Consider the following 22,892-nt stretch of genomic DNA (forward strand, 5'->3'; position numbering starts at 1 on the left):
TCCTGGCACCCCTACCATGCCAAGTTGCCTGTTCAGCACCCTTGTTCTCGCCCGCCATGACTTTTTGAAGTTTCTATAATGTTAATGGGAGGCTGCCTTTACTTGGCCCCTTGGATCCAGTGCTCTTACCCTCCTGGTCCCTGCTCTATACCAATATGTTCTAGTGCCCCAACCCTATGGGCGTTGCGTAGCTCCTTCCACTCCAATACCATGCCCCAAGCCTCTCAGCTGTTCCGGACGTTATCTAGTCCTATGTTCTTTCCTTAGCGGCCCTGTCCGCAGCCCCTACTCTTGTGCTTGCCCTCACCAGGCTCTCTACTCTTGTGTATGCGCCCTCTCCGGGGCCTCTCTCTAAGCTCGCCCCGTCTGGGGCTTCTTGATAAAGTTTGCCCCCTTTCCAGGCTTCTACCCACGTGCTCACCCTCCCCGGGGCCTATGCTTGCGCTTCCTCACGCGCTCACCCCACAGAGGTCTCTCGGGTTCCCCACGGTTGCATTGCCCGCGCTGGGGCTTCGTCCCCCGCGGTTGGGGCTCGGGTGGCCATAGCCATGCCTGGCCCCCTGACCCTCCTCATGGGTCTTACGCCCTGCTCGGGCTCCTTACAACTGGACTCAGGCGGCGTCAGCCTAACCTGGCCTTCAGACCCCCTTCCCGGGTCCTATGCCCACTGAGCTTTACCCTGATACTGCCCCACTGGGCTGGGGTTGGGACACCCCACTAGCTCCTCCCAAAGTTGCCCCCACTGGGCTGGGGTCGGGACACCCCAAAATGCAGCTCCACTCTCCAGCACACAAATTGCTGTGCCTTCACTGGCACCCAATTACTGCACCCTCCCAGGGCACCAAGAACCCCCACGCTACTGGGGAGCTCCCCTGAGGCCTCCTCCAACCCCTACAGCCTCACCCGGTCCTCCAGTATTACGCCAACAACCGAACAGAAACAAAGCCATGAGCCAACCGGCTATAACACAAAATAAGCCTCATGGCTATAACATGGATTCCGCGCCACCCTGGCCCTCTTTCAATACCTCCCTGTCAGGGTTCTCTCCACCCCGTACCAACATGCTGACGCTCAGGCTGCTCTGCTCTGCAGCAGAGCTTCCTGCTGCTCAGACTGCCAGAGGGGAACTGACCTCTGGCCTCAGCCTGGCTGCTTATAAAGGCCAAGCCCTGCCCCTTCTGGCCAGCTGACCAAGTTGGTTGCCCTGGCAACCTTCACCTGCACTGCCTTGAAGATTGGCAGCTGGGCCCTTACTACCATTACCAGTAGCGAGCAGCCTAGTGCTCTGCTACAGATTGGTTGTTGTATATCTTGACTTTAAAAAAGCCTTTGGTCTTGGCTAGTTTTTCTAAGAGGTGATCATAGGATACAACTGCAGCCTCAGCTTCACCACAATCCACTGGCTGGGGAATTGGCTCCATGGTCGGACCCAGAGGGTGGTAGTTGATGGAAGTTAATCGTTGTGGTGTGCTGTGATCAGTGGGGTCCCTCAAGGTTTTGTCCTTGGGCCAACACTATTCAACATCTTCATTAATGATGTGGACATTGGTATCAGAAGCGGACTGGCGAAGTTCACCAATGACACCAAACTTTGGGGTAAAGCACCCACACCAGAGGACAGAAGGGTGATCCAGTGTGACCTGGACAGGCTCAGCAAATGGGTGGATGAGAACCTGATGGTTCTTAACACTAAAAAATGCAAGTTTCTCCACCTTGGGAAGAAAAACTCATAGCATCCTTATAGGCTCGGCAGTGCTACACTGGCTAGCTCTATGAATGAAAAGGACTTGGGGGTCATGGTTGACCACAAGATGAACATGAGCCTGCAATGTGATGCTGTGGCTAGTAAAGCAAGCAAACACTGGCTTGCCTCCATAGATGCTTCTCAAGCAAATCCCAGAACATCATTCTCCCATTGTACTCAGCCTTGGTGAAGCTGCAGCTGGAATACTGCATCCAGTTTTGGGCTCCACAATTCAAAAAGGATGCAGAGAAGCTTGAGAGAGTCCAGAGAAGAGCCACACACATGATCAGAGGTCAGGAAAACAGATTTTATGATGAGAGGCTGAGCGCTATGGGACTCTTCAGCCTGGAAATCACAGGCTCGGGGTGATCTGGTGACCAGCTATAAGTTTATCAGGGATGCTCACCAGGATCTGGGGGAACATCTGGTCACCAGAGCACCCCAAGGGATGATGAGGTCGAACAGTCACAAACTCCTGCAAGACCGTTTCAGGCTGGACATAAGGAAGAATTTCTTTACTGTCCGAGCCCCCAAGGTCTGGAACAGTCTGCCAGCAGAAGTGGTTCAAGCACCTACATTGCACACCTTCAAGAGTAAATTGGATGCTTATCTTGCTGGGATCCTATGACCCCAGCTGACTTTGTGCCCTTGGGGCAGGGGGCTGGACTCAATGATCTTCCGAGGTCCCTTCCAGCCCTAATGTCTATGACATCTATGAAAGCTGTCTCTATGTCTGAATCGATGAATCTTTTGGAATCAATTCAGAGTATTCTGATTCGATTTGGAGAGATTAAAGGGTCCTCTGATGGAATTCAGATTTGGAGATTCAGCCACCAAATCGGGCCAAATCTCTGCAGAATCAGATCAGGAACCAAAGCTTTGCACAGCTCTACTAGCTGCACAGCTTATACACACACAGGTGTACTTCCTGTACTCTTGGGCATTAGACCAAGTGACATAGGGTTTATCTTCTTAACATCATTATTGGAAATAGAGGCAAGAGATGACAAAAATCACCTGCTCCATCAGCTGCTAACTGAAAACCCAAAGAGACAGAGGCTTATCAGGCCTAAACATCAGAAACCATTTCTACATGAAGCCCACAAGTTCCTAGAAGAGACTAGAGATGCTGAACCAAACCTATGGGCAGCAATGGAGTGGGCCAACCTTTGGGAAAGGTCAGACCTATTCCTACAGCTTTTTAGACTGACACCAAATGAGTCCCCCACTGGGCACGACCTTGCCAGAGAAACATGGGTCAAGCTTAATAGACTGAGATCTGAATTCAGACACTTCAGAACAACACTTCACAAGATTAGCATTTTGGACAGCCCCGTGTGAATGTGGAATCCAACAAATAGCATAGCATTTAATCGAAAGCCACAATCTTTACAAACCCCTAGACAGACATGGCAGATGGAATCCACAGATTACACGATAAAACCAGACAGTGACACAGATTTGGAAGTTGATATCTGATGCCATATGAAAAACAAAAACAACAACAACAAAAACCCAACACAACACACACACACGTTTGCATTGGTATACATTACCTGTATGGACAAGGTCCTTCTATTGTTTACAAACACGATGAACGTTAGCTCTTTACCGATGCATTCTGCTTGTTATCCCATAAGCACAAAGCTATTTGAAGAGTTAATTGTAGTGCTGTAGTGACATGATTTTGCACTTGAAGCTTCCCATCACCTTCAAGCAGAGCAGTGTTTGAATGTGGAATATGTGGGGCCCTTGGAGACAAAAGGAGAGAGCTCAAAATAAGGCTTTGGAAATGCTATTAGAAACCTGAGCTGCTCAACATCAAAAATCCATATGTGCAGCCCAGCTGTTTGTGTTCCTTCTTACTGCTGTACTTGGGAGAAACTAAGCAAATGGTCAAATTATTTGTTTTGTACGCCTCTTATCTAGAGATGAGAGGGACTGAAGCAGCAGCCAAGACGCTGTGGTTACAATTCCAAAACCAACAAAACGAGGAGGAAAGCGAAGGCTATAGAGGGACAACTAGGGATGCAGAGAAAAGACGCCTGACTGTTTTAGCAACAGAGCTAGGCCAGAAGGAACGGCAGAATCAGGGCCCCCTGAGGGAAGAGACTGAGTACCCATAGACAATCATCAAGACTAGGCAGGTGAAAGCTTGGACACTTATACAGATGGTGAGCTAAGGGACAGGACTCACAGTGCCTTATGCAAGGGCTCACAGGAAATCTGCAGCACAGACAGGAACTGTACTCTGGGCTTTCCGAGCCCCAACTCACTACGTTAACCATAAGGCTCAATGCTAGTTTTGCATTCCCAAAGGTGAATTTTGTTCCTCCTTGCCACCATAAAAAGCCTAGGTTAAGAGCAATGATGTTTACCTACTTGGGTGATACTTCCTCTAAAATAGCCCCTGCCCAAGGCTGTGATTTAGGGGCTTAATGGTACATCACTAAAATCCCTGCAAGTCTTCCCATTGGATTGGAGCAGGAGCAGGATGAAGCCATAAAGGCACTTCATCATTAGCTATTCCTTCAGAAACGGCTTTGAAAGATATATTTTTCCCCATGTGTGTTTTACCTAACAATGTAGCCAGAGACAATGTTACATGATGGACAGTCTCCTCATTTAAAACTGTAAATAACCCTTTTGATTTGGAAAATGAAAAGCATCCCCAGCCAAGCTCTAAGAATATTTTCTATTAGTTGTAGCAGCATCAGATGAAGGAAATCCTTTGGGTGAGGCATATACAGACAGTTCAGGCTTTTTGTCTTTTAAACCTGAACTCACTGCTGTCATACAAAGCCTGGGAACCAGGTTCTCTCTGTTTTTGAGAGCATCTCAATTGACCAGCAGTCATAATTATTTTTACGAGCCTTTCCTCTGTAGTATCTTCAGGGTTTTCAATAATTTTTTAATTCAACAACTTTCACTGTTCCTGAGCTTGGGGGGGGGGGGTCTGTGTGTTTGTGCACGTCTCTGTCCATCATATTCTGCTTCTACATTTCACCTACCTTATTATAAAGTGTTACAGTTCTGACTCTTTCTGGCCCCAGAAATAAGAATAAAAAAGCCTCTTATTTATTTTCTACCCTTTTCTTTATTTAACCAGGTGCTTAGTTGTTGAAATGAAAAGGACAGAGCTATGATTTTGCATGTCTGTAAAGGAAACTTTCAGTGACATTTTTCAAATAAATATATAGAGGAGTTATGCAGCAGATATCAGGTTTCTACTTGTTAACAGCACCTACAAGTAGGGAAATGTACTGGGTTTGAACTATGCTCCATGATCCTCCTCATTATACATTAACCTGTGCTTTGACAGCATGGGGGTGCTTCCTCCTCCATTAGTGAGGAAAGCTATGCCAGCCAGAAGATTTAAATGAGCATTTGGCTGCCATTATATGATGTTGGTTTTGGTATTAACAGCAACCAGGGTGCAATATTAAAGAACACACACAGGATGGTGGAAGAGATGAGCGAATTTCTCTCAAGCCAAAGGAAATGAACATACAGCAGGAAAAAGCTGTAGCTTGGGTATACATGGAATCACTATAGAGTACAACTGGCTGAATTATTTGTTGCTAATGAATTGGTTGATTAATTTATCCCCTTGTTCTTGCCAGGAATCCTCTGCAAAAAGCAACAATGATTTCCTGCTATTTGTGCATATTCACCCAACACTTGGGATTTTCAACCATTCACATTGATTCCTACGTAAATAGTGTTTGTGTTATGCTGTGGGTCATTTATAACAGTCTTTTTTTTGCTACCTGGCTTGATAACTGAGACTTTGTGAACAGGAATTTAAACAAAAATGACAAATAATAACTAAACAAATACTGAATAACACATGATGAACAGTAAATAGTTTTGCTTAGGCATGGATACCCAAATATGTCTATCCATATGGAGAACAGACCCTTCCAAAACATTTACAAAAATCTTATGCAAGCATTAGTTTAGCTAATAGTAAGAGGTATGTGTGTGGCCACACTCAGACTCAAACAAATGTTTTGTGACATGGACATTATTTTACAGCATTCAACCAGCTCTTTGTGGATTTTAAGAAATAAACCTTCACTTTGTCAGATATATATACCTAGTTTCTCGGAAGAATTTAAGAAATGCTGATATTCTGAAAGTGTCTGAAAAGACACACTCCTTACCATCTTGCCACGTCAAAAAAGAATCCTATTAAAAAAAAATGACAATCTTCTCATTACATCCACCCTGTAGGTCCTCCTGATCTCTAGCAAAAGCTGAAGTCCATTTGTAATTCATAATTGCTGGGGGATCTGAAATCACTGGGGCTAAGTACAGACATTCAAAAAACCCCCACTGCCTGGCTGTGGCTGACAGCTGACCGGAGGCAGGAGAAGGAGCTGGGAAGAGGAACTGTGCTGGCTGAGGTCTGAGAGAGCTGTAGGGCAGAGCCTACTGGGCATTCAGCTGGAGCAGCCAAACACGGGGCGAGCGCTAGCATGGCTCCCTGCAAGAGGGAACTAGCAGGGGCCACAAACGCACCTGGGATGCTAGTAGACAGCAACCTAACTTAAATTGTTAGGGGAACTGGTACTGAAGTTCAACGCACTGGTCTAACCCAAATTAATTAAGTCTGAGTGCCCATCGATCCAGGTCTAACTTAGACCGGGTTCCACCATTTTTAAACCACTCAGTGTACCAAACTTCTGTACCAAACTTCTGTACCCTTATGGTTTTTAGACTGGTTTCCAATCACTGAAACTGGAAAAAAAACAAAAGTGTGATGTCTTTGTCGCCTGGGAATCTGTCCATTGAACTAAACAGGTTTTAGATCTGGCCCTAACAGGCAAATTTGCAACAAGCTACAGGGCCAGTTTCAAGTGCCCAGCATTAATAATGGTGCTGTATTTCTAGAAGCACTCTGTTCTTATTTGGGCCTCTGGAAAGGGTTCGAGTTTCAAAGGTATTTAGCAGCAACTGGTTCTTATTGGGACACTGAGATCCATGCAGTGAATGCCAAGTGTCACGGGGCGGAGCGCAGGGGTGGCCATGATCTCCCCTGGCGCCCCTACCGTGCCAAGTTGGGTCTCAAACGCACCCTCCTTCTCGCCTGCCACGTCTTGGTTTTATATACAGTTTTATATGGGAGGCTGCCTTCTGTCCCCTTTGGACACGGTGCTCTCGTACTGGCCCTACTCCATGCAATGATCTGGTGCACCCCAGCCTTATGGGCTACGCATGCCTCCAACCTCCTCTTTAGCACGCCCCAAGCCTCACAGGTGTACCGGACGTTCTTATGTCTCTATGTGCGTCCTATGTACACACCCCTTCACAGGGACCTCTTCAATGAAGGCCCTGTCCGAGCGCCCTAATATGTATGCGCCCTCTCCGGGCTCTGTCCCGTGCACCCTGCCCTCTCTGGGCTCTTATTCGTATGATCGCCCTTGTTCAAGCTTAATTGCGTGCTCGCCCTGCCTTGGGCCTCCAACCACGTGTTCTGCCTTACTTCGGGCTTTTACACTGGCCCACGCCTCTCTCTGGGGCTTCCTAGTAGGCTTCCCGCGCCCGCCCTGGGGCCTTGTCTCCTCACGCTTCCCACACCCGGGCTCAGGTACCCGTAGCTGTGCCTGGCCCCCTGACCCTCCTCCTGGGTCGCACGCCCCACTGGGCTAAATACCGCCCCACACAGGGCTGGGGTCACAACCCCCCAAATGCAGCACCCCCATCACCAACTGCCGTGCCTTCACTCTGGTACCCGAATGCCGTGCCCTCTCTGGGCACCCAGGAAAACCCCACGCTGTTGGGACAGGTTATGGGGAGCTCCCCCAATAATCACCCCCCCCCCACTGGGCTGGGGTCAGGCCACCCCAAAACACAGCACTCTCTACCATGCTGGGAGCACCCCACTGTATTGGGGAGCTCCTAATGAGGCCTCCTCCATCCCCTTATAGCCTCACCCAGTCCTCCGGTATAACAATAGCAACATAAACCATAAGCCAACCGGTTATAACACCAACAAAACTCCTGGCTCTAACGCAACTAAGCCAACCCGGCTGTAACCCCAGAACGAGCTTTGTGGCTACAACATAAATCCAGCCCCATCCTGGCCCTCTTGCAATACATCCTCACCAGGGACTCTTCCTACTCGCATCATCAAGCAGATGGTCTGGCTATTCAGCTCGGCTCGGCAGCAAAGCTCTTGCACCTCAGGCTGCAAAACGGCAACGGCAACGGCAACGGCAACGGCAACGGCAACGGCAACGGCAACGGCAACGGCAACGGCAACGGCAACGGCAACGGCAACGGCAACGGCAACGGCCCTACCACTACTTAGGCTGCCAGAAGGAACTGGCTGCAGGCCCAGCCTCTTCTGTTTATATGGGCCAGGCCCAGCCCCCTGCAGGTCAGCTGACCTACTCAGGCTCCCAGCAACTCACAGCTGCACTGCCCTGGTGAGTGGCAGCTGAGCCCTATTATCAACCAGGAGCAGGCACTCCAGTGCCCTGCTACACTGAGTTATTTGAAATCATGCTCCTGTATAGTGAGGCTAAAATGGGAGGCGCACTCCTTTTTAAAACTTTGGGCTTGTGTACCTAGAGAGAGCATTATTTTCAGCCTTGGAGAGAAAAAAAAAAACCCAACAAGCCTCTAGACTTGAACTAGTCCCAAAGAAATAAATAGTTAAAAACAATCAAAACTCAGAGGAGAGGAAAAATAACCAAATGCTAAAAAAAAAATTTAAAAAAATGATGCTCCAGTAATAATCTCTTAAATCTTTTATTAGATTAAAACTTGACTCAAACTGTTAAAATAATAGGCCTTCCACATGCATTTGGTAGTTTTGACATAGCACTATTAAATCAATAGTAGGCTGATATATGTATATATAAAAGGGTATCCCAGACAACTACAGCTTTTCCCATGGCAACAAGTCATGTGAACCCTTAGAAAAATGTAAATAAGGACTTTATGTCATGTTATTGTGAACAAAAGCTCCTACAGAGCAGGCACCCCACAGGTCTGAACCCTGTAATAATCTATCCACCTAGTAGCCTTGATTGAAAGAGTGATTTATTTTCACACAGCTTTTGGGTTTTTTATGGCTGAAAAGAGTTTCCTTTAGTTAATAGTTCACATTCTATTCTAGCGCTCATTAGTGCAAAGGAGACAGGGCTCTCATTTTGCTAATAGGTGCTGCAATGGGAGTCAAGCGGCGTTTCTTATCTTCCCTGCCAGCATGAAACACAATCACTCTTCTAACTGGTTCTTAATACTATTTCACACGATGAACTTCCATTAATAATGCCTCATGCTTACATAGCGCTTGCATGTACGAAGCACTGGGCAAACTTGGGGACAAATTGATTCCTAATGTAACTTTAGTGAAATCACCGGAGTTCCACCAGGATTTACCTGCCTCATTAACAAATTGGTTTATGTTCACAACACCCTAGGTAGTTTTGATCCTGATGTTGCAGATGGGAGGCTTGGAGAGAGACAAAATGACTTACCCAAGGCCACACACTCAGTCCACGCCAGGAAAATCTGGAGGGGGAGTAGAGGGAGGGGTGGAGAGGGAGGGGAGCTGTAATTTTGAACCTAATTTGGGGGCCACCAAAAAGCTGCCTGACCCAGCCATCATTTAGTCCTTTTGTCCGCAGGACACCACATCGAATCCTTTGAATCACAGAATCGGAGAGAAGTGGGGCTGGAAGAAACCTTCATAGGTCGTCTAGTCCAGCCTGCTTCTGAGGCAGGATCGTCCCTACCTAAACCACCTCTACACATGCATTGTCTAACCTCTTAGCAAAGCTACATAGTCGATCCTGACACAATGCAAGACAACACCCTATCCTGCCACAGGTAAAGCCAAGGCCTAGCTTCTGTAAAATTTGTTAATATGTTCTCAAGATATCCCAGGAAGAGGCTCATACCCCCTGCCGCAGGGGAAGGCAACAGTCCTCACAGCCCATACCAATCTGACCAGGAGCTGACATTTCTTCCTGCCCCCAACTATAATGATCCATCTGCCTTCAAGCAGAGGGGCTCAAGGAACCTCTGGCTTTAAGTCTGAGCAGGAGCATTGGCACACTCCAGTCCATGGGCGGCTGGTGCCTCCCGAGTCTGGGGGGCACCAGATCGTCAATGGGAGGGGGGCCCCCCAGTGGCCAACCGCCAACCGGGAGGGGGGCTCCCCACCGGCTGATCACCAAGCCAGTAGCAAAACCGGAAGTGCACTTCTGGTTTCATGGCTAGGTTTCCAGAGGGTGTGTGGCAGATCTCGGGCACATCCGCGGGCACCCCCTACACAACACCAATGCCCCAGTCATTCTGCAGCCTTGGCTGCAGCCAACACCCAATGCCTCTAAGGAAGCCTTTAAAAAAAAAAAACAAACCCTGACACAGCAACGGCAGGGGAGAGGAGGAATTCTCTCCCAGCCCCACACAGCCACCTGAAAAGCTTAGAAGCGTGGAAATACCCGTACAATGACATGGGCATAGCTACGCCTATATCATTCCCACCTCAGGTACTGCTAATACTACTGTGGTTTGTTGCCCACATTCATAATGGAAGGAAATGCTAAATTTCAGTTAGAGGTTAGTGAAAATAAAGATGTAATTTTTTTCCAATCCAAGTTTACAGACCCCCTGAAATCTATCCACAGACCCCTTGGGGTTAAGAACCCCTGTCCTAAAGGGACACCTTCTTCTCTCTCGCAGAAGCGCCATTCATGCTTTTTCTGTATTTGGAAAGGGGTGTGCATCGGCTTACATCTCAGCCATAAGGAAGGCCTGAGGGTTGAAAACGATGAAGTTCTCAACTTTGTTGAGATGGCACACACCCAAAATAAGAAGCAGTGGCATGGTGCCATTGTTGACCTCTCCTTACTTTCCTTTAAATCCCTGAAACCAGGCAGAAAGTTGATGGTGGGAGGGAGAAAAGCTCTGTTGCCACCACCTCATGGACCCTAAATACTCATATGTACATATGGGAGGATAAGTTTTACATTTATTAGGGCCCTCCTGAATGATTTACAGAGCACTTACCTCCTCAGGCCAAGTTTACTCCTCTGAAACTCAGCTCATCCCTTCTCTGTACATGGACATGTGGAAGGCACTCCAGACGTTTAGACAACAGTGAAAATAAGTATTTCCTGTTGGGAAAGAGAGAAATTCATTCTTACATTGTGTAAAACCCCTTGGACTGTGGGGGTTCACTAAAGTAAATGGAGCAACACCAGTTTACTGTAGCTAGGAATCTTTCTCTCGTTGGTCTGAAGTGGGATATATCCTTTAAAGGAAAACTTTTCCCATTTCCATTCTCCATTAACTGCAGTGCCTGGTCTCAAAGGTGAAAACTTCCATGGAGCTTCCTTTTCTCTTTGGTGGGTGCACTCCTTACCTCTGGTTGGGGAAGATTTTCTAAAAAGGCCCTCTTAAAAATCCTGACAATCACCTAGAAACGAATCATAACCTCTATGCAAACTGTCTAGATCAAATCAATGTGGGTTGTATCCAAGCTAACTGAAGTAAACCACAAGATCACCTATAATTTAAACCTTTGAATCATAAGTTTTGAATGGTGGAAAGAAAATCTACAGCAGTGTCTGAAGCATGATGACAATATAAGAAGCACATCAAAATCCCATAAGGTCCTGAGCCCCTCCACCGTTGTTACCAGCCCCAGAAGAGCTTTGTGTGAGCTAAGGACACTCAACATTTTTTTTTCAAATTGAATCTGAATTTCCAGTTAGGAAAAGGAATAGATTATCTTTCATTCTTTATTTCCAAAGGATTAGAAAGATAATTACCACAAGTTCTTTACGTACTTTCTTCCTAAGACGGATGCTTTCTAACATTGTCCAGAAGGCACTTTTTTGCCTTCCTTAATTTCCTGAAAAAAATAATTTCCCAGGCCAAAGAACCGTTTTTTTTTCTTCATGTTTCATTTCTTGGGAACGATTTGTTGTTTTCCTTCACTGGGATGAGGAGAAATATTATTTCGGAATCAAGTATTCTTCTTTTGGTCAATAATTAAAGACTGGACGTGCTACAGCCTGACTGTGTATATGATATATATCATTCACAAAACACTATATGAAAAGTTTCTTAAGATCAAGCATTCAAAAATTAAAATTAGCTTCTATTCCGAGTGGGTCCAGAGGGCACAGACTGTTCTGACCTCAGCCCCAAAGGGTGAGACCTTCTGTTTCAGCCCTTCCAACTTGTCCCAGTTCTAACCTTTTCTCTCCCCTGCCCTGAGCACCTTCCTTGTTCTAGTCCCAATCTCCTTGCCTACCCAGACACAATTTCCACTCATAGTTTCATATCTCAGCACCAGTCTCCATGCTTACCTAGTCCTGCTTTTTCTCCCTGGGCTACCAATAGTGACCCTTCTTTGGTGTTTGGGTCCCAATGCCCCCTCCTTTAGCTTTATAGAACCATAAAGAAGCAGGACTGGAGGGGACCTCTCTAGGTCATGTAGTCCGATGTCCCACCTCAAACAAAATCATCCGGATCCAAAACATTAATCTGTCTAATCCATTGTTTAATCTCTTACAAAATCTACACAGTGAACTCTGGCACAACACAAGATATAATACCCTAACCTGCCAGAGTGTGTCCTTTGCCCTCCAAACTCCTAGTCTCCTTGCCCAGGACTTCCATTTCCCCATTTCTCTATTCCTGGTTTCTTACCCATTCTCTTCCTTTCTTGTACGCTGGCTCCCATCCCATTCTCTCCTTCCCCCACTTCCCCCCGAGGTTGCCAATCTGTCTCCCAAGCTACCTACCCTCACACCTTGTTCCAGTCTTTCTGCCCAGATAGTCCCACCTCTCCCCCTGCAAATAAGCTCCTTACCATATCTATCCTCTCTCATCTCCCACATTCCTACTCCCAGTCTTCATAGTTTCATACTAGGTGGGGTCGGAAGGGACCTGAGCAGATCATCAAGCCCAACTCCCTGCCATGGGCTGGAAAGAGTACTGGGGTCAAACAACCCCGGCAAGGTGTCTATCTAGCCTCCTTTAGAAGACCCCCAGGGTAGGAGCGAGCACTACTTCCCTTGGAAGTTGGTTCCAGATTGTAGCTGCCCTGACTGTGAAGTAGTGCCTCCTGATGTCTCGCCTCAATCTATGCTCGGTCTATTTATGGCCATTATTCCTCGTTACTCCCAGTAGTATTCAGGGGAACAGGGACTCTCCCATTGCCTGCTGGTCCCCCTTGGACAGTTTGTAGACGGCCACCAGATCCCCTCTCAGTCTTCTCTTGTGGAGGCTGAACAGGTTCAGGTCCAGTACCCTCCGCTCATAAGGTCTGCCTTGCTGCCCCCTGATCATGCCAGTGGCCCTCCTCTGGACCCTCTCCATATTGTCCACATCCCTCCTGAAGTGCGGTCCCAGTACTCCAGCTGCGGCCTGACCAGTGTCGCATAGAGGGGGAGGATCACCTCCTTGGACCTGCTCGAGATGCATCTGTGGTTGCATGACAAGGTGCGGTTGGCCTTCCTGACTGCGTCCCCACATTGGCAGCCCATGTTCAGCTTGGAATCAATGATGACTCCAAGATCTTTTTCTGCCTCTGTGCTTTTGAAAAGGGAGTTCCCCAGCCTGTAGGTATGGTGCTGGTTCTTCCTCCCTAGGTGCAGCACCTTGCACTTGTCAGTATTGAATCTCATCCTGTTCTCAGCCGTCCACCCCTGTAACTTGTCTAGATCTAGTTGCAGCCTGTCCCTCCCCTCCAGCGTGCCCACTTCTCCCCGCATTTTAGTGTGATCTGCGCATTTGAACAAGGTGCTTTTCACCCCCTCGTCCAAGTCACTGATGAAGATGTTGAACAGTGTGGGCCCAAAGACCAAGCCCTGGGGGACCCTACTGCCCACATCCCTCCAGGTCAAAAAAGACCCGTCTAACACCACTTGCTGGGTGCAGCCCTCCAGCCAATTTGCGACCTATCTGACTGCGTGGGCAGCGACTCCACAGTCGCCTAATTTCTTAATGAGAATGGGGTGCAAGACAGTGTTGAAGGCCTTCCTAACGTCCAGAAAGACTATGTCCACCGTGACACCTGCATCCAAGGATTTTGTGACCTGGTCGTAGAAGGCCACCAGGTTAGTCTGACAGGACCTGCCTCGAATGAACCCATGTTGGTTGCCCCAAGCATGATCTCCCCTGCTGGTCCCTCGCAGTTGTGCTTCTGGATAATTTTCTCATGGTTGTCTTCTTGTTAACCTTCCCAGTGTAACCAGAGTGCAGCACATTCAATGTTCACTGAGTTTCTCCTAAAATGTCTCTATTGAGCATATGCAAAGTGTGTCTGTTTTTCTTTTTAGTGTCTCATAACATTGGCCAAATTTGGACCCATTTTCACAGAGATCACACAAGGAATCTCTAACACAAAGACCCTCAAGCTAGCCAAATTTCAGGTCTTGACTTTAAAATGAGGGTACTCGTTTTTTGAGTTGCCAGAATTTTATTTTTTTTATCATTGGCAAGACAATGTCTTTCCTTAGTCTTATTCTTGGAAACAGCTCAGTCATTTTTTTGGGTCCAACCCAATAATATCAAACTGAGGCAGACTCCCATCATGGAAAATTTCAGCCCAAACAGCTGAAGTTTAGCAGAGTTAAAAATAACTCAAAACAGAGTGTTTTCATGGAAGATGTCAGGCAAACCCTAGGCAGAATAAAATATATTCTGTTTGAGTGTTATTCTACAGTTATCAATGTTGTGTTACTGCTACTACTCAACTAAGAATTTGTAAATCCTCTTAATGGTATTTGTTACTCCCACTCCCACTCTGCTTGTTTACCTCATCTACCTATTAAGCCTTTTCTTTTAGACTATAAGCTCTTTGGAGCAGGAACTGACATTTATTATATGTTTGCACAGCACTTATCATACATGGGCCCTTGTTATTTATGTCCTTTAGAATCTACTGCAGTGTCAGCCCAGTAAAGTATATGCTTATCAAGGTTAAATAAAAGACTGGCTTCAAAGGCCTCAATTAGGCCTGTTCAAAGCAGCTACTATTCACTTCAGATTTGAATTCAGCCAATTTGGGGAACAGTGATTCAATTCAGTGATTCAAATCACTGTCTAGAATCAATTCGGCCAAATCTTATTTAGAGATTCAGCCACCGCCAAATCAGTGAAATCTCCAAATCAGCCCCATCCCCTGCTCACTCTCAATGGTTGCCCCACCTGCTCTCCCAGCTCTTAAAAAAAAAGCCTGCATTCACTGGCTGCTGCCAGGCGGGGGGCAATCCCCACTGCCCCATACCATGTTGGGGGCTCTGCCATGAACCCTCTGACCCCCACCAGCTTCCTTAGTCCCCCCTCCCCATGGCTGCCCCAACTGGCCCCAGCTCCTGGCCCTTTAAAAAAAACAAACCAAAAAGCCCCACTCCCCGGCTGCTACAAGGTGGGTAGGAAGGAGGAGGCCATCCCCACTGCCCCAGGCTGCATGGGGAGCTCTGCCATGAGACTCCAGAAGCCCAGAGGCTGCTGCAGCAGCCAGGGAGTAGGGGGGATATTGTTTGTTTGTTTGTTTGTTTGTTTGTTTGTTTGTTTGTTTTTAAAGGGCTGGGAGCTGGGGGGGCAGCCATGAGGGGACGGGAGAGTGGGCACAGGTCAGGAGGCTCATGGCAGAGCCCCCAACACAGCACAGGGCAGTTGGGGCAGTGGGGATCACCCCTCTGTCTGGCAGCAGCTGGTGAGTGTCGGATTTTTTTTTAAAGAGCCAGGAGCTGGAACCGGGACAGTGAGCAGGGGTCAGGGGGCACTCAGGTGGGCTTGGGGAGCAAGCAGAGGATGAGGCCTGGCAGGGGTGTCCCCATTGTCCCCTTCCCCCTCCTCCAGCCTCCTCTCCCCCACCCCCGCTCCCTATTTACCGGCATGGTGTCCAGGTCCAACCCCCTGCTGCAGTGAGTAGGGACTGCCTGAATTGCTGAAGCTCTTTGAATCTTTTCTGAATTGCTTCGGAGAGCTTTGAATTGATTTGGACCTTTTAACTGGTATCCTGATTCGATTTGGATTTGGAGATTCGGCCACTGAATCAGGCCGAATCTTCTCCAAATCAAATCAGCACCCAAAGCATCGCACAGCCTTAGTCTCAATGATCCTGTTTAAATACAACTCAGAACCCAAAATCTTGTTAGTAGACAAGGGCCTCATGGCTGTTAGCCAGATACCTCTCAAGGAGCTAAATTCACATTTTTCAATGTCAAAAACCCCCCAAAAAACAGAAAACAAGAACTCATTTGTACTTTGTATCAAATAAGAAAAGGGATTAGCAGGGGCACTAAACAGCAGCTGGTAACAGCAGCCGTATCTCGCTAAAATTGGGTGTTCTGAATGGAAGGAGAGGCAATATCCAGGATTTTATATACACCACTTGCCTCCTGATCCCAAAGCTCCTGAGGACCCAGAAGAAAATATATTATAAATACTCAGAAATCACCTGTCTAATAGTGACTGGACAATGGGCCCCATGTTAACACCTACCGACAGTTAACACACACTGGTGTGTTTGGACCTAGAATGATAGAATCATAGAAAATTAGAGTTGGAAGGGACTTCAGGAGGTCATCTAGTCCAACCCCCTGCTCAGAGCAGGACAATTCCCATCTAGATCATCCCAGCCAAGACTTTATCTAGCCAGGACTTAAAAAAGAGATTCCACAACCTCTCTGGATAACCTGTTCCAGTGTTTTATTACCCTCCCAGTGAGAGAGTGCAGGCAACCCCTGCTTAGTGCTCTTAATTAGTTCCGGAAAAACCAAGCACTAAGCAGAACAGTGTTAAGCGAAACCAGTTTTCCCATAGGAATGAATGTAAATAGAGAGAATTTGTTCCTGAAGCTCCCCACCCTTGCTCTAAAATCACTGAAATCCCCCACTAATGCTATAAAATCAATAAATTCAGGCATCTAAATCTATGTAAATACTGTCTTTAACTTTGAAATAAGGGATAAGATTACCAAATAATGTAATGAACTGTATGCACAGATGCACTTTCACTTTTTGCTCTTTTGGCTTCCTTCAACTCTCAGAATTAGGGCTGTCAGGGTTAGTGTCAGGTTCATGGGATTTTGAAGTGTTTGAGAATTTTTGGAGGGCTGGCTGCAGGGGTTGAAGCAGGAGTTGTGCACTTCCTCAAGAAGGAATCCATTGAGAGCTGCACTTTGGGCTGCTGCTTTTCATCGTAAAGCAGCCTGTAACAATTGACTGCATTATTAACTCCTGTTGCAGCTGCAGAACTGCGCTGCATGTCAGGGTCCGTCTCACCGAAGTAGGAAAGAAAAGCTTCAGGATGTTTGAAAGCTTCGGCCATGCTTTTGCTTGTTAAGGCCCTTGCTGGTTGAACATCTTCCTCAGCATCTTCCTCCTCTTCATGGCTTCTCTGCTACTCTATTTGAATGAGGTCCTCATTGCTCAGTTCTTCCCTGCTGGAATCAATCAACTCCTGAATGTCCCCAGGTTCAAGTTCATCAAATCCAATTTTCCTTCCAAGCTCAACGATATTGTCCTGTATTGTCACCACTAGTTCCTCAACCTCTTGGGAATCCTGGACATAGTCTGCCCAAAGCTTTTCCCAGACACACAATTCATTGTTTTGGAGGCACTTTATCCCAGGCACTTGAGATATTATCTGTGGCCTTGTAGATATTATATCCCTTCCAAAATTGTTTTAGAGTCAGAGCACCCTCTCCTCTGCAGCCCTGGCTATCTGGGCAAATGTTTTCCTTATGTAATGAGCCTTAAAGCCAGCACTGACACCCTGGTCCATCAGCTGTATGATGGTGGTGGTATTTGGGGGCAGAAAAACAACTTTTACATTATCACTGAGGTCATCAAGTGTGGTAGGACGCCCTGGCGCATTGTCTAAAATGAGAAGTGCCTTGTGGGACAGATCGTTCTCAGCACAATATTTCTCAACTACAGGACAAAAATAATCCACGAACCAACTCTGAAAAATTGACATTGTCACCCAGGCCTTCTTGTTAGACTTTCAAATGACTGGCAGACTGCTTTTACAATACCCCCTGAGAGCCCTGGGGTTTTCTGAGTGGCATACAAGCAATGGTTTCAATTTAAAATCCCCTGCAGCATTACCACCAAGAAATAAAGTAAGTTGATCCTTGGACACCTTGAAACCTGGCATTGACTTCTCCTCCCTGGAAATGTAGGTCCTAGAAGGCATCCTCTTCCAGAAGAGACCTGTCTCATCATCTCATCAGTGCTGAAGACCTGTTGAGGCGTATAACCCCCCTCCTCAATAATTTCCACAAGTTTATTTCTGTAGCTGGAAGCTGCTTGGGTATCAGCACTAGCACCCCCCACCTGACAGAAACATTATGCAAGTTGCTGCACCTCTTCAATTTTCTGAACCACCCTTTATTTACATAAAAAGGCTCAGGAGCAGACCCCTCAGGCAATTTTTTCTGTAAATCATCATACAGACTCTTAGCCTTCTTCTGAATAAGCAGCATACTCAAGGGCATATGGTGCTGAGTTGTATCCTCAATCCACACACTTAACAGCCTCTCCATTTCTAACATAATTGGAGCCCCACTCCTATTGACTTTCAAAGCATTCAAAGGAGTTATAGTTCTACCACATTCTTTTATTTTGTCTTCATTTTTCAACATGGTCCTAACAGCTGACCCAGCCAAATTCAGTGCTCTACAGACCTCATTCTGGCATTCCCCTGCTTCAGTTCACTTCAAGACATCCAATTTAAGCTCTAGCATTACACTTTTGTGCTGTTTTTTCTCAGCACTTGCACTCTCAGAGTCAATTCCACGTTTCTGACTCTTGGCACAACTCCAAAAAGGAAGCAAGACGGTGACACAAGCCCAAAAGAGCACAAAGCATGAAAGCTTTTGATGAAGCAAAATGGTGATGAGGCTGTGCACTGCCAATGCTCCCTGCCTAGCACCCATGAGCATTATAACGAAACCTGTGAGTGCTAAGTGAAGCTGGGTTTCAAAGTGAAATGAGTGCTATAGTGAAATAGTGCCATGCAAAACAGCGTTACGTGGGATTACCCATATATCTAACCTCCACTCCCCTTGCTGCAACTTGAGCCCATTGCTCCTTGTTCTGTCATCCGCCACCACTGAGAGCCGTCCAGATCCCTCCTCTTTGCAACCCCCCTGCAGATAGTCAAAGACTGCTATTAAATCCCCACCTCAGTCTTCTCTTCTCTAGTCTGAATAAGCCCAATTCTCTCAGGCTGTCCTTGTAAGTCATGTCCCTCAGCCCCTGAACCATTTATGTTGTCCTCCGTTGGACTCTCTCCAATTTGTCCACATCCTTTCTGTAGCGGGGGCCCAAAACTGGACTTCTGTAGGTGAGAAGAGATTGACTGACCAGTGAGATCCTTTCAGATATGCAATAGCAAAGACTTATTTGGGTTAATGAAGACAATGCTTAAATAGCCTTGGATTTAGGGAAGAAGGCAGTCTTCTGGCCAGGCTTTTTGGGCCCCTACAGACTTGAGTTGGGTTGCTGAGCTCCAGAGAAGTTTAAGTTTAGAAGTCCAAAAGAAAAAGTTTATAAACGTAGAAGTTCAAATTTTCCTCCAGCCTATGCCCAATATTTATAGGTGGTTGGTTTTAATATTTTAATGAATGATCCCTGATTGGTTTTATTTGTTTTTTATTTCACTAAAACTTTTGAAACCTGGATTAAACCAGATTTCTTGCAGACCAAGAGGGTGTTAATTGGGAATTATATTCTTGAGAAAAGAAAGCCTCCCTTTTGCTATTTTATTTCCCTTCCTATTGTGGGATGCTGTTAGCACTGGTTTGTTACTTTTCCACCTTAGTTTATGGCCTGACAAGGCAGCTTTGTTTTCACAACTGATTTAAGCATTTTAACAAACATGTTTTTATTATAGCAAAATGACATTTATCACATTTGGCTTCATTAAGTTTTATTTTTAATTAATTTAAGATGAAGCTACAGTATTGAGTATTTGGTTTATTTGATGTATGGGGTTTTTATAGTATTTTCTTTTAGGCCTTGTGCTCTTGTTGACTGTGTTTAATTAAACATATGCATAGCTGCTTTGGCTTTGCTGAGCAAGCTAATTGCTACATGTGCTCATTTTCATGCTACGGTCCCTTAGGGCACTTACACACAAGGAGAGAGGCGGCTCCAACGCGCTCTAATTCCAGTGCGTTGGAGCAGATTCGATTAATTGAGTCTGCTGAAGCATGGAAATTTACTGTGCTCCAGCACACTCCAGCATCACGTGTATCAGTGCTCCTGTGCCGAAAAATGGCGGTGTGGCGCTTTAAACAAAACCTCATTTGATGAGCTTTAGTTCAAAGCACCCTGCTGCCATTTTTCAGCGCGGGGACGCGGATGCACGTGACGCTCCAGGCACTTTTTTAATTAGTGCTGCACTCAGAGCGGTGCTAATTTAAAGTGCCCCCCGCTCCCCCCATCACCATCACACACACACTTCCCAGAGCATGTCTATAAATGCCCTTAGATACAGGCTTTTGAGGCCTTCTGCTTTAGCCACACTTCTGCAGCTTTGACTTCAGCCTCCTGAAAATGCCTGGCACTAACATACGTTAAGCCTGGCACTAACATGCATTAAGCTTGGCACTAACTTACCCTTGGCTTATGCTGCACTGGCCTACGTACAGCCTACACTTCCTCTCTGCCTGTTTTCCTTCACCCCACTGTTGTAGTGTCCAAGGACTTAAAAGATTAAATGCTTGTAGAACTTCACCTGAATTAAGCTAGTTACTTCACATGAACCAAGCTGGAAGGTGTCAGATAAGGACTAGGAGGTTACGAGTCAACCAATAGCTCTCAAATCCAGCAGATGGCCTGCGATGCATGCTGTTTAGGGGACCAAATCTCCTACTTCAGACATGGGTTCAACTGAAGAATTTAGATAAAATGGCAAGAGGGGAACATCATAGAGGTGTATTCTGTATCTACTTTGGGCTTTCTCTTAGAAGGGTAAGATATAGCCCTTAGCCTTTACTCAGGTTGAATGTTTAAAAAAATCAAAGGAAGTTGCTTGAATTAAGTAAAGATTTAAACCACAAATTTATGATTTAAACCTCAAAATATACCTGTTTCTAGCAAAGATGGTGAAACTAAGGCATGCAGAAGTTATATGATTTTTTCATACTTACAGAACAACCAGATCCCAGTAAAAACAGAAGTACAGGTACTCCTCGCTTAACGTTGTCCCGGTTAACGTTGTTTCATTATTACATCACTGACCTATTAGAGAACATACTCGGTTAAAGTCGTGCAGTGTTCGGTTATAACATTGTTTGGCCGCCACCTGCTAGTAGGTAACTACTGTGATGTAACTGGATTAACTTCATATCGTTTCGCTTAATCGCATTTTTCAAGAACGTAACACCGATGTTAAGCGAAGAGTAGCTATAAAATCATCTTGGTTCATGCATAAGGCCATCCTGACCCTCCGGCATTGTTGCCATGTATTGTATTTATCAGTTACATCTCTGTAGTTGTATCAGGAGCACTCCACTCCCCTGACCCTTGCCTTGTAATTAATGAGTGGACCTCTTTTTACTAGGTCCAGAGAACATTTTCTTCATTCTCCTAGCTGCACATACCAAGAGTGCCTTGAACTAGTTCATCACTGAGGGACCAAGGCAGAAAATGGCTAGAAAATCTCTAAACTTAGGTGTTTCTGATAGTAAGTTACTCATCTGTACAGTTTCCAGGGCAATAAGACCAATGCAGTCTTCACAGGTATCCAAAACCATACACTGGAGATCTCTGGCCAGGAGTAATTTTCATCTATATCTAAAAGATCTTCGAGCGGCAGCGAGAGCAGTAGACATCGCATCGATCTACTGCCAGGCTGTCTGAAGCCCCGCTTGGTACCTTGGGAACTATACGCTGTTTGTGATTTACAATAGCTCAGTGCTGGGGTTTATGCAGCATTTCACTCTAAATGACCCATTCAGAGAAGACAAACCAAATAACAGTTATGTTTTTGTTGAGGCATTTTACAATACGGTGTGAGTTTAACAGATTGGAAATTATAACGGCCTGTAACATTCTTTAGCTCTGGTGTGACACACAGGCTAATGCTGTGTTTTGCATATCTCATATTTGTGGCTGCAGCAGTTCAAAGAACTTGTGCACTAATTATATGGGATGCACAAAGAGTTTGAGTGAAATACACTTACAGCACTTCAGGGATGAAGAAAAAATGCAGTAGCATAGAGCCAGTGTATTGTAAATCAGATCATAACAGAGCTGGGAACCGCAACACGAGACCTGGAAGTCAGACAGCCATCCTTCTTAATGTATTTGCCCCTTAAATAGTATCAATGTCTAGCTAAGGCTGTCCACCTACTGACCACAACTGTATAAATGTCACCCTCTAAATATTTGTTCATTTTAATTTTTCAACCAAGCAGTGAAGTTCCCAGAATAAACATACCAAATCAGGGTGAGCCACGTTTTCTCCTAGGGGAAAAAGCATGAACAAAAGCAGGTAGTGGGGGAGGAACCCAGAAATTTTCTTCCCAAAGGTAAAATTTCCAAAGTTGAATGGCTGATAATTTCAACAAAGAAACAGATTTGTGCCTCTTGCAAGCTAAGCAGGATAGAGCCTGGTAAATGCAGAGATGGAAACCTCTCAAGGAAAGCCTATATACTGCATAGTGGTATGCAGCCACAGACTGCTACCTTTAGGATGAGATATTAACCCAGGGACTTCCTGATCGGTCATAGTGTTTATCTGTATGTAATAGAAAATTAAATAATTGAAATGTTATCTTCTGTGTATCTTGTCTTCTCTGAAAGCTAAAGGGAGTTAAGTTTGCCTTGGAGTTTTGCTGCCCTATAGAAACAGAAAACTATTCTGAGCAACCCTACACAGGATCGGAAAATGCAGAATTTTTAATGGATTTTTCACCAAATGAAAAATTGAAGATTTCACTTCCCATCAGACAAGGAAATCAAGTGAGGCACGCACTTCTTGTGCATCAGTTGTAGCAACATTATCGAGATCCTATCAGTATAACAGATATTACTGGAAAGGATGCCATGTATGGACATCTGGACAGATAGATAAGCATAGGAGAGTAGTCAGGTACCTGGAATAGTTAAGAGGCAGGGAGTGGGCATCATGTGTGTTTAAACAGGAG

At 45.9% G+C, this 22,892-nt stretch overlaps 1 long non-coding RNA gene across 1 annotated transcript in view; it reads right to left on the bottom strand.

The window, feature by feature from the left end:
- Nucleotides 1-10,782: 10,782 nt before the first annotated feature.
- Nucleotides 10,783-22,892, bottom strand: part of LOC149863122 (uncharacterized) — a 105,825-nt gene continuing 93,715 nt past the window's right edge. Inside the window, exons 2-3 of the long non-coding RNA XR_016443219.1 lie at nucleotides 20,892-20,982; nucleotides 10,783-10,881 (exon numbers count right to left, since the gene is read on the bottom strand). This is a non-coding gene — a long non-coding RNA (uncharacterized LOC149863122). The remainder of the gene's footprint in view (nucleotides 10,882-20,891; nucleotides 20,983-22,892) is intronic.

The sequence above is a fragment of the Crocodylus siamensis genome, chromosome 6 (assembly GCF_052110815.1).
Source record: "Crocodylus siamensis isolate JL-2025a chromosome 6, ASM5211081v1, whole genome shotgun sequence".
Classification (NCBI taxonomy): domain Eukaryota; kingdom Metazoa; phylum Chordata; order Crocodylia; family Crocodylidae; genus Crocodylus; species Crocodylus siamensis.